We start from the raw sequence: 11,155 nt of genomic DNA, 5'->3' as shown, positions 1-11,155 counted from the left end.
TAATTGCACATGGGATAATTTTTAACAACGAATGTAGAATTTTGCACTATATCTTTTTTAATCCATCTTGGATGAACAGTGTGTTTCTTTCCTGTAAAAACTGAGTAAGTGAATGTCTGTTTCTATCAAGCTACTTTAAAACTATATATCCGCATCTCACTATGATAGTTGCCAGGACTCTTGGTTCAAGGCCCCGGGCTGGCTGTCTAATAGCGTGCCGCAAAAGGCATCTCGGTAAAGATGGAGCCCCAAAGGTTGCAGAATGAATATCCCTGACCTATTCTGAAAACGTAAAGCAGTAAGGTCTAGGTGAGGACAAGGGAAGTTATTTCTCACCCTGCCAAGGAAGGAGGAAGAGGCAGTTTAAGGGATCTATGGAGGCTCTTTTTTCCAAAGCATCCCTGTACAGGCATCCCTGAGGGACAGCCAGCCAGCTGGTTACATTGCTTTTCAATATGACATTTCTGGACTCTCGGGATCATCGGGTTATATTTGGAATTCATCCTGGCCACTGTTTGGGTCTCCCATCTTTAACAGTCAAATCAGTAGGACAGTTTTAGATAGAAAAGATCGATAAAACCTGGCAGCCCTTGCACTGGTTTCCATGGTGACATGCTGAGCACCTACTGGTCCTTAAAGACCAGCAACATGAATAGTTAAAATAAATAATTTCAGGGCCCTCTAGCCTAGAATATAGGGATCCAAGATAAGAAGATTTTTAAAAGCCAGCTCTTCTGGAACCTAATTGACACTATAGATACATACACAGGAAGGAACGTTGAAAAGTAATATCCAAGCGTGATTTTGTTTATAGAAAAATTAAAAACAAACGGAGATTGGCTGTAAGTATTTTTACATCAGAGACTTGTTTCAATGCGTTTACCTAGAGCCTTACTTGCTGAGCTCTTCAGGTCCTTTCGGGAAGTGTTTCAGAACGTGTACAATCTTATCATTTCTTTTATTAGGACTTGAGTTCTCATAACTGTGTACCTCTGTGCCTTACTTTACATTTTAAATTCACTTTAAGTTACTGTTTCTACAATAAACCCTCCATCCCCAACACACTGGGGCACATTTGGCCCCTTTGAGCCAGTGTGGGCTGCCAGCACTGTGAATAGGGAGCGTCTTCCCTGCCTCACAACGTCTGCACACTTGGTTCAGAGATGTCTTTCCTGTATCCCTCACAACCCTCTGACGGAACCCCATGGATCAGCTTTACAGGTCTCTATTTCCAAATCTGCAGGGGTCTCTCTCTAACACTTGACTAGTTAAATAGGATTCCCAGACTTAGCCCGTCTGTCTCTAGCCACCTGATCTTCACACTCCCTTCTGATTGGAATTTTCCATGGGTGGATCCAACTTGAATTCCCCTCTTTCAGTTACTCCTTCAACAAGCAATTCTTAGAGGCCGTCCTTGTGGAGCAAGATGATGGAACCACCCTCTTTGGAGATCACCCTTAAGATAGCCTCACCAGACACCAACTGGCTCCACGGGATTTCTTCCTGCCTTTCTTCCTCCCTCCTTTCCTTTGTAAATTCAATGTTAGATTTCAAATTAAAATCCTCAGCTCATGATTCACTATTCTCATTGATCCATACAAGGCTCAGTATGCATGTATTTATAGGTTTCTTTTTTTTTTTTAATTTTGTATTTCCATAGGTTATTGGGGAACAGGTGGTGTTTGGTTACATGAGTAAGTTCTTTTGTGGTAATTTGTGAGATTTTGGCGCACCCATCTCCCAAGCAGTATACACTGCACACAATTTGTGGTCTTTTATCCTTCACCCCCTTCCCACCCTTTCTTCCTAAGTCCCCAAAGTCTATTGTGTCATTCTTATGCCTTTGCATCCTCATAGCTTAACTCCCATTTATGAGTGAGAACATACGATGTTTGGCTTTCCATTCCTGAGTTACTTCACTTGGAATAATAGTCTCCAATCTCATCCAGGTCACTGCAAACGCCATTAATTCATTCCTTTTTATGACTGAGTAGTATTCCATCACATATGTATATACTACAGTTTCTTTACCCACTTGTTGATTGATGGGCATTTGGGTTGGTTCCACATTTTTGCAATTGCAAATTGTGCTGCTATAAACATGCATATTCAAGTATCTTTTTTGTATAATGCCTTAGTTTCCTCTGGGTAGTTACCCAGCAATGGGATTGCTGGATCAAATGGTAGTTTAGTTCTTTAAGGAATCTCTGCTGTTTTCCATAGTGGTTATACCAGTTTACATTCCCACCAGCAGTGTAGAATTGATTCCTCTTCACCACATACACACCACCATCTATTTTTTGTTTTTGGTTAATGGCCATGCTTGCAGGTGTAAGGAGTTTTATCACATTGCGGTTTTGATTTGCATTTCCCTGATTATTAGTGATGTTGAACATTTTTTCATGTTTTTTGGCCATTTTTATATCTTCTTTTTTTTTTTTTTTAGAATTTTAATTTAGAAAGCATTTTTGTTTAAATATACTTTAAGTTCTAGGGTTCATATGCACAATGTGCAGGTTTGTTACATATGTATACATGTGCCATGTTGGTGTGCTGCACCCATCGGCTCGTTAGAACCATCAACTTGTCGTTTACCTCAGGTGTAACTCCCAATGCAATCCCTCCCCCTTCCTGCCTCCCTACAATAGGCCCCGGTGTGTGATGTTCCCCTTCCCGTGTCCAAGTGATCTCATTATTCAATTCCCACCTATGAGTGAGAACATGTGGTGTTTGGTTTTCTGTTCTTGCGATAGTTTGCTGAGAATGATGGTTTTCAGCTGCATCCATGTCCCTACAAAGGACACAAACTCATCCTTTTTATGGCTGATAGTATTCCATGGTGTATATATGCTACATTTTCTTAATCCAGTCTGTCACTGATGGACATTTGGGTTGATTTCAAGTCTTTGCTATTGTGAATAGTGCCGCAATAAACATACGTGTGCATGTGTCTTTATAGCAGCACGATTTATAATCCTTTGGGTATATACCCAGTAATGGGATGGCTGGATCATATGGTATTTCTAGTTCTAGATCCTTGAGGTATCACCATACTGTTTTCCACAATGGTTGAACTAGTTTACAATCCCACCAACAGTATAAAAGTGTCCCTATTTCTCCACATCCTCTCCAGCACCTGTTGTTTCCTGACTTTTTAATGATTGCCATTCTAACTGGTATGAGATGGTATCTCATTGATTTGCATTTCTCTGAGGTTGAGTGATGATGAGCATTTTTTCATGTGTCTGTTGGCTGTATGAGTGTCTTCTTTTGAGAAATGTCTGTTCATATCCTTTGCCCAATTTTTGATGGGGTTGTTTGTTTTTTTCTTGTAAGTTTGTTTGAGTTCTTTGTAGGTTCTCGATATTAGCCCTTTGTCAGATGAGTAGATTGCAAAAATGTTCTCCCATTCTGTAGGTTGCCTGTTCACTCTGATGGTAGTTTCTTTTGCTGTGCAGAAGCTCTGTAGTTTAATTAGATCCCATTTGTCAATTTTGGCTTTTGTTGCCATTGCTTTTGGTGTTTTATACATGAAGTCCTTGACCATGCCTATGTCCTGAATGGTATTACTTAGGTTTTCTTCTAGGGTTTTTATGGTTTTAGGTCTAACATTTAAGTCTCTAATCCATCTTGAATTAATTTTCGTTTAAGGAATAAGGAAATGATCTGGTTTCAGCTTTCTACTTATGGCTAGCCAATTTTCCCAGCACCATTTATTAAATAGGGAATCCTTTCCCCATTTCTTGTTTTTGTCAGGTTTGTCAGGCTGTAGATGTGTGGTATTATTTCTGAGGACTCTGTTCTGTTCCATTGGTCAAGATCTCTGTTTTGGTACCAGTACCATGCTGTTTTGGTTACTGTAGCTTTGTAGTATAGTTTGAAGTCAGATAGCGTGATGCCTCCAGCTTTGTTCTTTTGACTTAGGATTGTCTTGGCAATGCAGGCTCTTTTTTGGTTCCATATGAACTTTAAAGCAGTTTTTTCCAATTCTGTGAAGAAACTCATTGGTAGATTGATAGGGATGGCATTGAATCTATAAATTACCTTGGACAGTATGGCCATTTTCACGATATTGATTTTTCCTATCCATGATCATGGTATGTTCTTCCATTTGTTTGTGTCCTCTTTTATTTCACTGAGCAGTGGTTTATAGTTCTCCTTGAAGAGGTCCTTTATATCCTTTGTAAGTTGGATTCCTAGGTATTTTATTCTCTTTGAAGCTATTGTGAATGGGAGTTCATTCATGATTTGGCTCTCTGTTTGTCTGTTACTGGTGTATAAGAATGCTTGTGATTTTTGCACATTGATTTTGTATACTGAGACTTTGTTGAAGTTGCTTATCAGCTTAAGGAGATTTTGGGCTGAAACAATAGGGTTTTCTAAATATACAATCATATCATCTGCAAACAGGGAAAATTTGACTTCTTTTCCTAACTGAATACCCTTGACTTCTTTCTCTTGCCTGATTGCACTAGCCAGAACTTCCAACACTATGTTGAATAGGAGTGGTGAGAGGGGGCATCCCTGTCTTGTGCCAGTTTTCAAAGGGAATGCTTCCAGTTTTTGCCCATTCAGTATGATATTGGCTGTGGGTTTGTCATAAATAGCTCTTATTATTTTGAGATACATTCCATCAATAAGGAATTTATTGAGAGTTTTTAGCATGAAGGGCTGTTGAATTTTGTCAAAGGCCTTTTCTGCATCTATTGAGATAATCATGTGGTTTTTGTCTTTGGTTCTGTTTATATGCTGGATTACATTTACTGATTTGCATATGTTGAACCAGCCTTGCATCCCAGGGATGAAGCCCACTCGATCATGGTGGATAAGCTTTTTGATGTGCTGCTGGATTCGGTTTGCCAGTATTTTATTGAGGATTTTTGCATCGATGTTCATCAAGGATGTTGGTCTAAAATTCTCTTTTTTTGTTGTGTCTCTGCCAGGCTTCAGTATGAGGATGATGTTGGCCTCGTAAAATGAGTTAGGGAGGATTCCCTTTTTTTCTATTGATTGGAATAGTTTCAGAAGGAATGGTACCAGCTCCTCTTTGTACCTCTTTTAGGATTTGGCTGTGAATCCGTCTGGTCCTGGACTTTTTTTGGTTGGTAGGCTATTAATTATTGCCTCAATTTCAAAGCCTGCTATTGGTCTATTCAGGGATTCAACTTCTTCCTGGTTTAGTCTTGGGAGACTGTAAGTGTCCAGGAAATTATCCATTTCTTCTAGGTTTTCTAGTTTATTTGCATAAAGGTGTTTATAGTATTCTCTGATGGTAGTTTGTATTTCTGTGGGGTCAGTGGTGATATCCCCTTTATCATTTTTTATTGCATCTATTTGATTCTTCTCTCTTTTCTTCTTTATTAGTCTTGCTAGTGGTTTCTCAATTTTGTTGATCTTTTCAAAAAACCAGCTCCTGGATTCATTGATTTTTTGGAGGGCTTTTTGTGTCTCTATCTCCTTCAGTTCTGCTCTGATCTTAGTTATTTCTTGCCTTCTGCTAGCTTTTGAATGTGTTTGCTCTTGCTTCTCTAGTTCTTTTAATTGTGATGTTAGGGTGTCAATTTTAGATCTTTCCAGCTTTCTCTTGTGGGCATTTAGTGCTATAAATTTCCCTCTACAAACTGCTTTAAATGTGTCCCAGAGATTCTGGTATGTTGTATCTTTGTTCTCATTGGTTGCAAAGAACATTTTTATTTCTGCCTTCATTTCGTTGTGTACCCAGTAGTCATTCAGGAGCAGGTTGTTCAGTTTCCATGTAGTTGAGCGGTTTTAATTGAGTTTCTTAGTCCTGAGTTCTAGTTTGATTGCACTGTGGTCTGAGAGACAGTTTGTTATAATTTCTGTTCTTTTACATTTGCTGAGGAGTGCTTTACTTCCAACTATGTGGTCAGTTTTGGAATAAGTGTGATGTGGTGCTGAGAAGAATGTATATTCTGTTGATTTGGGGTGGAGAGTTCTGTAGATGTCTATTAGGTCCGCTTGGTGCAGAGTTGAGTTCAATCCCTGGATATGCTTGTTAACTTTCTGTCTCGTTGATCTGTCTAATGTTGACAGTGGGTGTTGAAGTTTCCCATTATTATTGTATGGGAGTTTAAGTCTCTTTGTAAGTCTCTAAGGACCTGTTTTATGAATCTGGGTGCTCCTGGATTGGGTGCATATATATTTAGGATAGTTAGCTCTTCCTATTGAATTGATCCCTTTACCATTATGTAATGGCCTTCTTTGTCTCTTTTGATCTTTGATGGTTTAAATTCTGTTTTACCAGAGACTAGGATTGCCACCCCTGCTTTTTTTTGTTCTCCATTTGCTTGGTAGATCTTCCTCCATCCCTTTATTTTTAGCCTATGTGTGTCTCTGCATGTGAGATGGGTCTCCTGAATACAGCAAACTGATGGGTCTTGACTCTTTTTCCAATTTGCCAGTCTGTATCTTTTAATTGGACCATTTAGTCCATTTACATTTAAGGTTAATATTGTTATGTGTGAACTTGATCCTGTCATTGTGATATTAGCTGGTTATTTTGCTCTTTAGTTGATGCAGTTTCTTCCTAGCATCGATGGTCTTTACATTTTGGCATGTTTTTGCAATGACTAGTACCCGTTGTTCCTTTCCATGTTTAGTGCTTCCTTCAGGATCTCTTGTAGGGCAGGCCTGGTGGTGACAAAATCTCTAAGCATTTGCTTGTCTATAAAGGATTTTATTTCTCCTTCACTTATGAAACTTAGTTTGGCTGGATATGAAATTATGGTTTGAAAATTCTTTTCTTTAAGAATGTTGAATATTGGCCCCCACTCTCTTCTGGCTTGGAGAGTTTCTGCCGAGAGATCTGCTGTTAGTCTGATGGGCTTCCCTTTGTGTGTAACCTGACGTTTGTCTCTGGCTGCCCTTAACATTTTTTCCTTCATTTCAACTTTGGTGAATCTGACAATTATGTGTCTTGGAGTTGCTCTTCTCGAGGAGTATCTTTATGGTGTTCTCTGTGTTTCCTGAATTTGAATGTTGGCCTGCCTTACTAGGTTGGGGAAGTTCTCCTGGATGGTATCCTGCAGAGTGTTTTCCAACTTGGTTCCATTTTCCCTGTCACTTTCAGGCACACCAATCAGATGTAGATTTGTTCTTTTCATATAATCCCATATTTCTTGGAGGCTTTGTTCATTTCTTTTTCCTCTTTTTTCTCTAGACTTCTCTTCTTGCTTCATTTCATTCATTTGATCTTCAATCATTGATACTCTTTCTTCCAATTGATCGAGTCAGTTACTGAAGCTTGTTCATTTATCACGTAATTCTTGTGTCATGGTTTTTGTCTCTATCAGTTTGTTTACGGCCTTCTCTGCATTGATTATTCTAGTTATCCATTCTTCCATTCTTTTTTCAAGATTTTTAGTTTCTTTATGCTGGGTACGTAGTTCCTCCTTTAGCTCTGAGAAGTTTGATCGACCAAAGCCTTCTTCTCTCACCTCCTCAAAGTCATTCTCCAACCAGCTTTGATCCATTGCTGGTGATGAGCTGTGTTCCGTTGGAGGGGGAGATGCACTCTGATTTTTTGAATTTCCAGCTTCTCTGCCCTGCTTTTCCCCCATCTTTGTGGTTTTATCTGCCTTTGGTCTTTGATGATGGTGACATACTGATGGGGTTTTGGTGTGGTTGTCCTTTCTGTTTGTTAGTTTTCCTTCTAACAGTCAGGACCCTCAGCTGCAGGTCTGTTGGAGTTTGCTTGAGGTCCACTCCAGACCCTGTTGGCCTGGGTATCAGCAGCAGAGGCTGCAGAGGATAGAATATTGCTGAACAGCGAGTGTTGCTGTCTGATTCTTCCTCTGGAAACTTCGTTTCAGAGGTGTGCCCAGCTGTGTGGGGTGTGAGGTGTCAGTCTGCACCTAATGGGGTATGTCTCCCAGTTAGGTTACTCAAGGGTCAGGGACTCACTTGAGCATGCAGTCTGTCCATTCTCAGATCTCAACCTCCAAGCTGGGAGACCCACTGCTCTCTTCAAAGCTGTCAGATAGGGTCATTTACATCTGCAGAGGTTTCTGCTTTTTTTGGTTTAGCTGTGCCCTGCCACCAGAGGTGGAGTCTACACAGGCAGGCAGGCCTCCTTGAGCTGCAGTGGGTTCCACCCAGTTCGAGCTTTCTGGTGGCTTTGTTTACCTACTTAAGCCTCAGCAATGGCAGATGCCCCTCCCCCAGCCTTGCTGCTGCCTTGCAGTTAGATCTCAGACTGCTGTGCTAGCAATGAGTGAGGTTCCATGGGGGTGGGACCCTCTGGGCCAGGTGTAGGATATAATCTCCTGGTGTGCCATTTGCTAAGACCCTTGGTAAAGCACAGTATTAGAGTGGGAGTTACCCAATCGATTTTCCAGGTGTTGTGTGTCTCAGTTTCCCTTGGCTAGGAAAAGGGATTCCCTTCCCCCTTGTGCTTCCCAGATGAGGTGATGCCTCACCCTGCTTCAGCTCTCGTTGGTCGGGCTGCACCAGCTGACCAGCACTGATTGTCCAGCACTCCCCAGTGAGATGAACCCGGTACCTCAGTTGAAAATGCAGAAATCACCTGTCTTCTGTGTCGCTCACACTGGGAGCGGGAGGCTGGAGCTGTTTCTATTCAGCCATCTTGCTCAGGATCCATTATAGATTTCTTATATAATAAATATTGCTGTCTTGTATGAAAGTACTTTCAATGTACACAAATTGTGTGGCATCATACACTTCATTCTGTTCCTGACTTTTTCACTCAGCATTCTGGTTTCAAGTGTCTTCATGTTGCTGCACATATATCAAGACTGTTGCTTAATTGTTTTATAATACTCCCTAGTGCACATCCAGTACAAGCACTTCTCCAGGCACCCAGTAAGAAACCATAGATTGCTGACACCTCCCTGAAAAACAATGAACATCTTCATATATGCCCCATTATAGACCTGTGTGAGACTTTCTCTGGGATGAGAACCCAGACATCCCACCCATAACAATCTTCTGGATTCCCCATCTGCATTGCTGGGTCAGAGGATATGCATATTCTTAATTTGACCAAATAGGACCTCTCCAGTGTGACTACAGAGGCTCTCCAGTGTGACTACAACAGTCCGCATCCCCAACAGCACTGCTGAGGATCTTTACATCCCCCATCCCCATCTCCCTGCAACACTTGGCATGAGTTCCAGTTTTGTAAACTGTGCTCTGATAGATTTGAAGTTACTATTGTTGTTTAAATTTGCATCTCTTACAAATCCCAAACGAGTTTGAGCATCTTGTCATAAGTTAGATATCATTTAAAACTTATCCTTTTAGTTCCTTTTTCTCATGAATCACATGTTTTTTTCCTTTTACTAATTTTCTACTGTAATCCCCAAACTCTTCATCAGTTCTCTGTTACATGGCTATTTTCATGGAACAGAAAAGCTGATTTTGATGTAATTAAATACATCAATTTTAGCCTCAGGTTAGTGCTTTGGAGGTTTTCTATCTTAGATGGAATTCTACAATCTTTCCAGTAAATATAATGTTTGTTGTAGGTATTTGTCACATGACCTTTAAGAGTTTTTATTTTTAATCATGAAGTTATTGAATTGTATCCAATGCTTTTTCTGGCTGTATTATGATCATCCTATAGTTTTTCTCCTTTAGTATATTCATGTGGTGAGTTACATTGGCTCATTTTCTGATGTTGAATCAGCCTTGCTTTCTTGTTTTAAAGGATTTTTAATATTTTAATACAGTTCAGATCAGTGTTTGGTTCATTTCAGCTCCTTCACTGCAAAACCAGGGGCAGGGACTAGTTCAGTTTCTCTGCCTTCTCTTTGTCGGTGATGATCAGGGTATAAAGGAATCTGCTACATGGAACTTTAAACTTCACATTGTCCTTATTTTTCTTGATCTTGACAGATTTGGCATCCTTTCACCAGGCTGTAAGCAGAAAATCCTTGATTTATTCAATTTTCTGAGGCATGGTGATAAGGCACACCCAGTGCAGACTCATCCTTGCTTTTATGGAGACAAAACTTTCCTAATTTTGTATTATATCTAAGATAATAATGTCTTACTTAATAAAAAAAATTATTGTTAGGGGCATAGCAAGATGGTGGAATAGAAGCCTACACCTTTCATCCATTTCACTGGAACACCAAATTTTAATAACTACCTGCCCATGGAAAAGCACCATCACAAGAACCAAAACTTAGGTGAGGAATCATAGTACCTGCTTTTAACTTCATATCACTGAACAAGGCATTGAGGAGTGCAGGAGAGAGTCTCCAATCATGGACACCACACTTTCCCCATCTGCTGGCAGCAGAGAGAGGTGCAGAGAGAGAGAGAATCTGTGCACTCTGGGGAGGGAAAATGCAGCAACTTGGGGATTTTACATTGAACTGGGTGCTGCCCCATCACAGTGGGGAATAAAGCCTTGCTGGCCTCAACCAGCACCTGCACACAGAGGGAGCATTTGGAATAGCCCTAGCCAGAGGGAATTGCTCATCCCAGTGGTAAGAACTTGAGTTTTTCAGCAAGCCTCACTACTGCAGGCTGAAGTGCTCTGAGGGCCTAGGTAAACTTGAAAGGCAGTCTAGGACACAAGGACTGCAATTCCTAGGCAAATCCTAGTGCAAGGCTGGGCTGAGAGCCAGCGAACTAGGGTGGTACCCAGTGAGAACTACTTGACCTAGGGAGACACTAGAGGGCGCAGCTAAGGAAGTGCTTGTGCTACTCCTCCCCCTAGGTCCAGGCAGAGCAGTTTGAAGCAATGAAAGTGACTCCTTCCTTCTGCTTGAGGAGGGCAGAGTGAAGAATAAAGAGGACTTTGTCTTGCATTTCGGAAACCAGCTCAGTCTCAGTAGGATAGTGTACCAGGTAGAGTCACGAAGCCCCTATTCCGGACACTAGCTCCCAAACCACATTTCAAGACATACCCTGGGCCAAAAGAGAACGCTCTTTCTTAAAGGGAAAGACCTGTCTGAGCAGGATTTATCATCTGCTAACTAAAGAGCCCTTTGGCCCTGAATAACCAGCAGTGATACCCAGGGAGTACACAATGGGCCTTGGGCTCTGAGACATGCTGTCTTCAGGGGAAACGCCACACATTTCCAGCTATGGCAACAATGGTGGGAGACTCCTTCTGTTTGAGAAAAGCAGAGGGAAAAGTAAATGGGACTTTGTCTTGCACCCT

The 11,155-nt window shown here is 41.0% G+C and overlaps 1 pseudogene; it reads right to left on the bottom strand.

The window, feature by feature from the left end:
* Positions 1-9,728: 9,728 nt before the first annotated feature.
* On the bottom strand, positions 9,729-9,940 carry LOC100428269 (large ribosomal subunit protein eL38 pseudogene; annotated as a pseudogene).
* Between the last annotated feature and the right edge of the window lie 1,215 nt (positions 9,941-11,155).

Source organism: Macaca mulatta, chromosome 5 (genome assembly GCF_049350105.2).
Source record: "Macaca mulatta isolate MMU2019108-1 chromosome 5, T2T-MMU8v2.0, whole genome shotgun sequence".
In the NCBI taxonomy this organism is placed as follows: domain Eukaryota; kingdom Metazoa; phylum Chordata; class Mammalia; order Primates; family Cercopithecidae; genus Macaca; species Macaca mulatta.
Note: the sequence above shows the minus strand (reverse complement) of the source record. Positions and strands in the feature narration are given on the sequence as shown.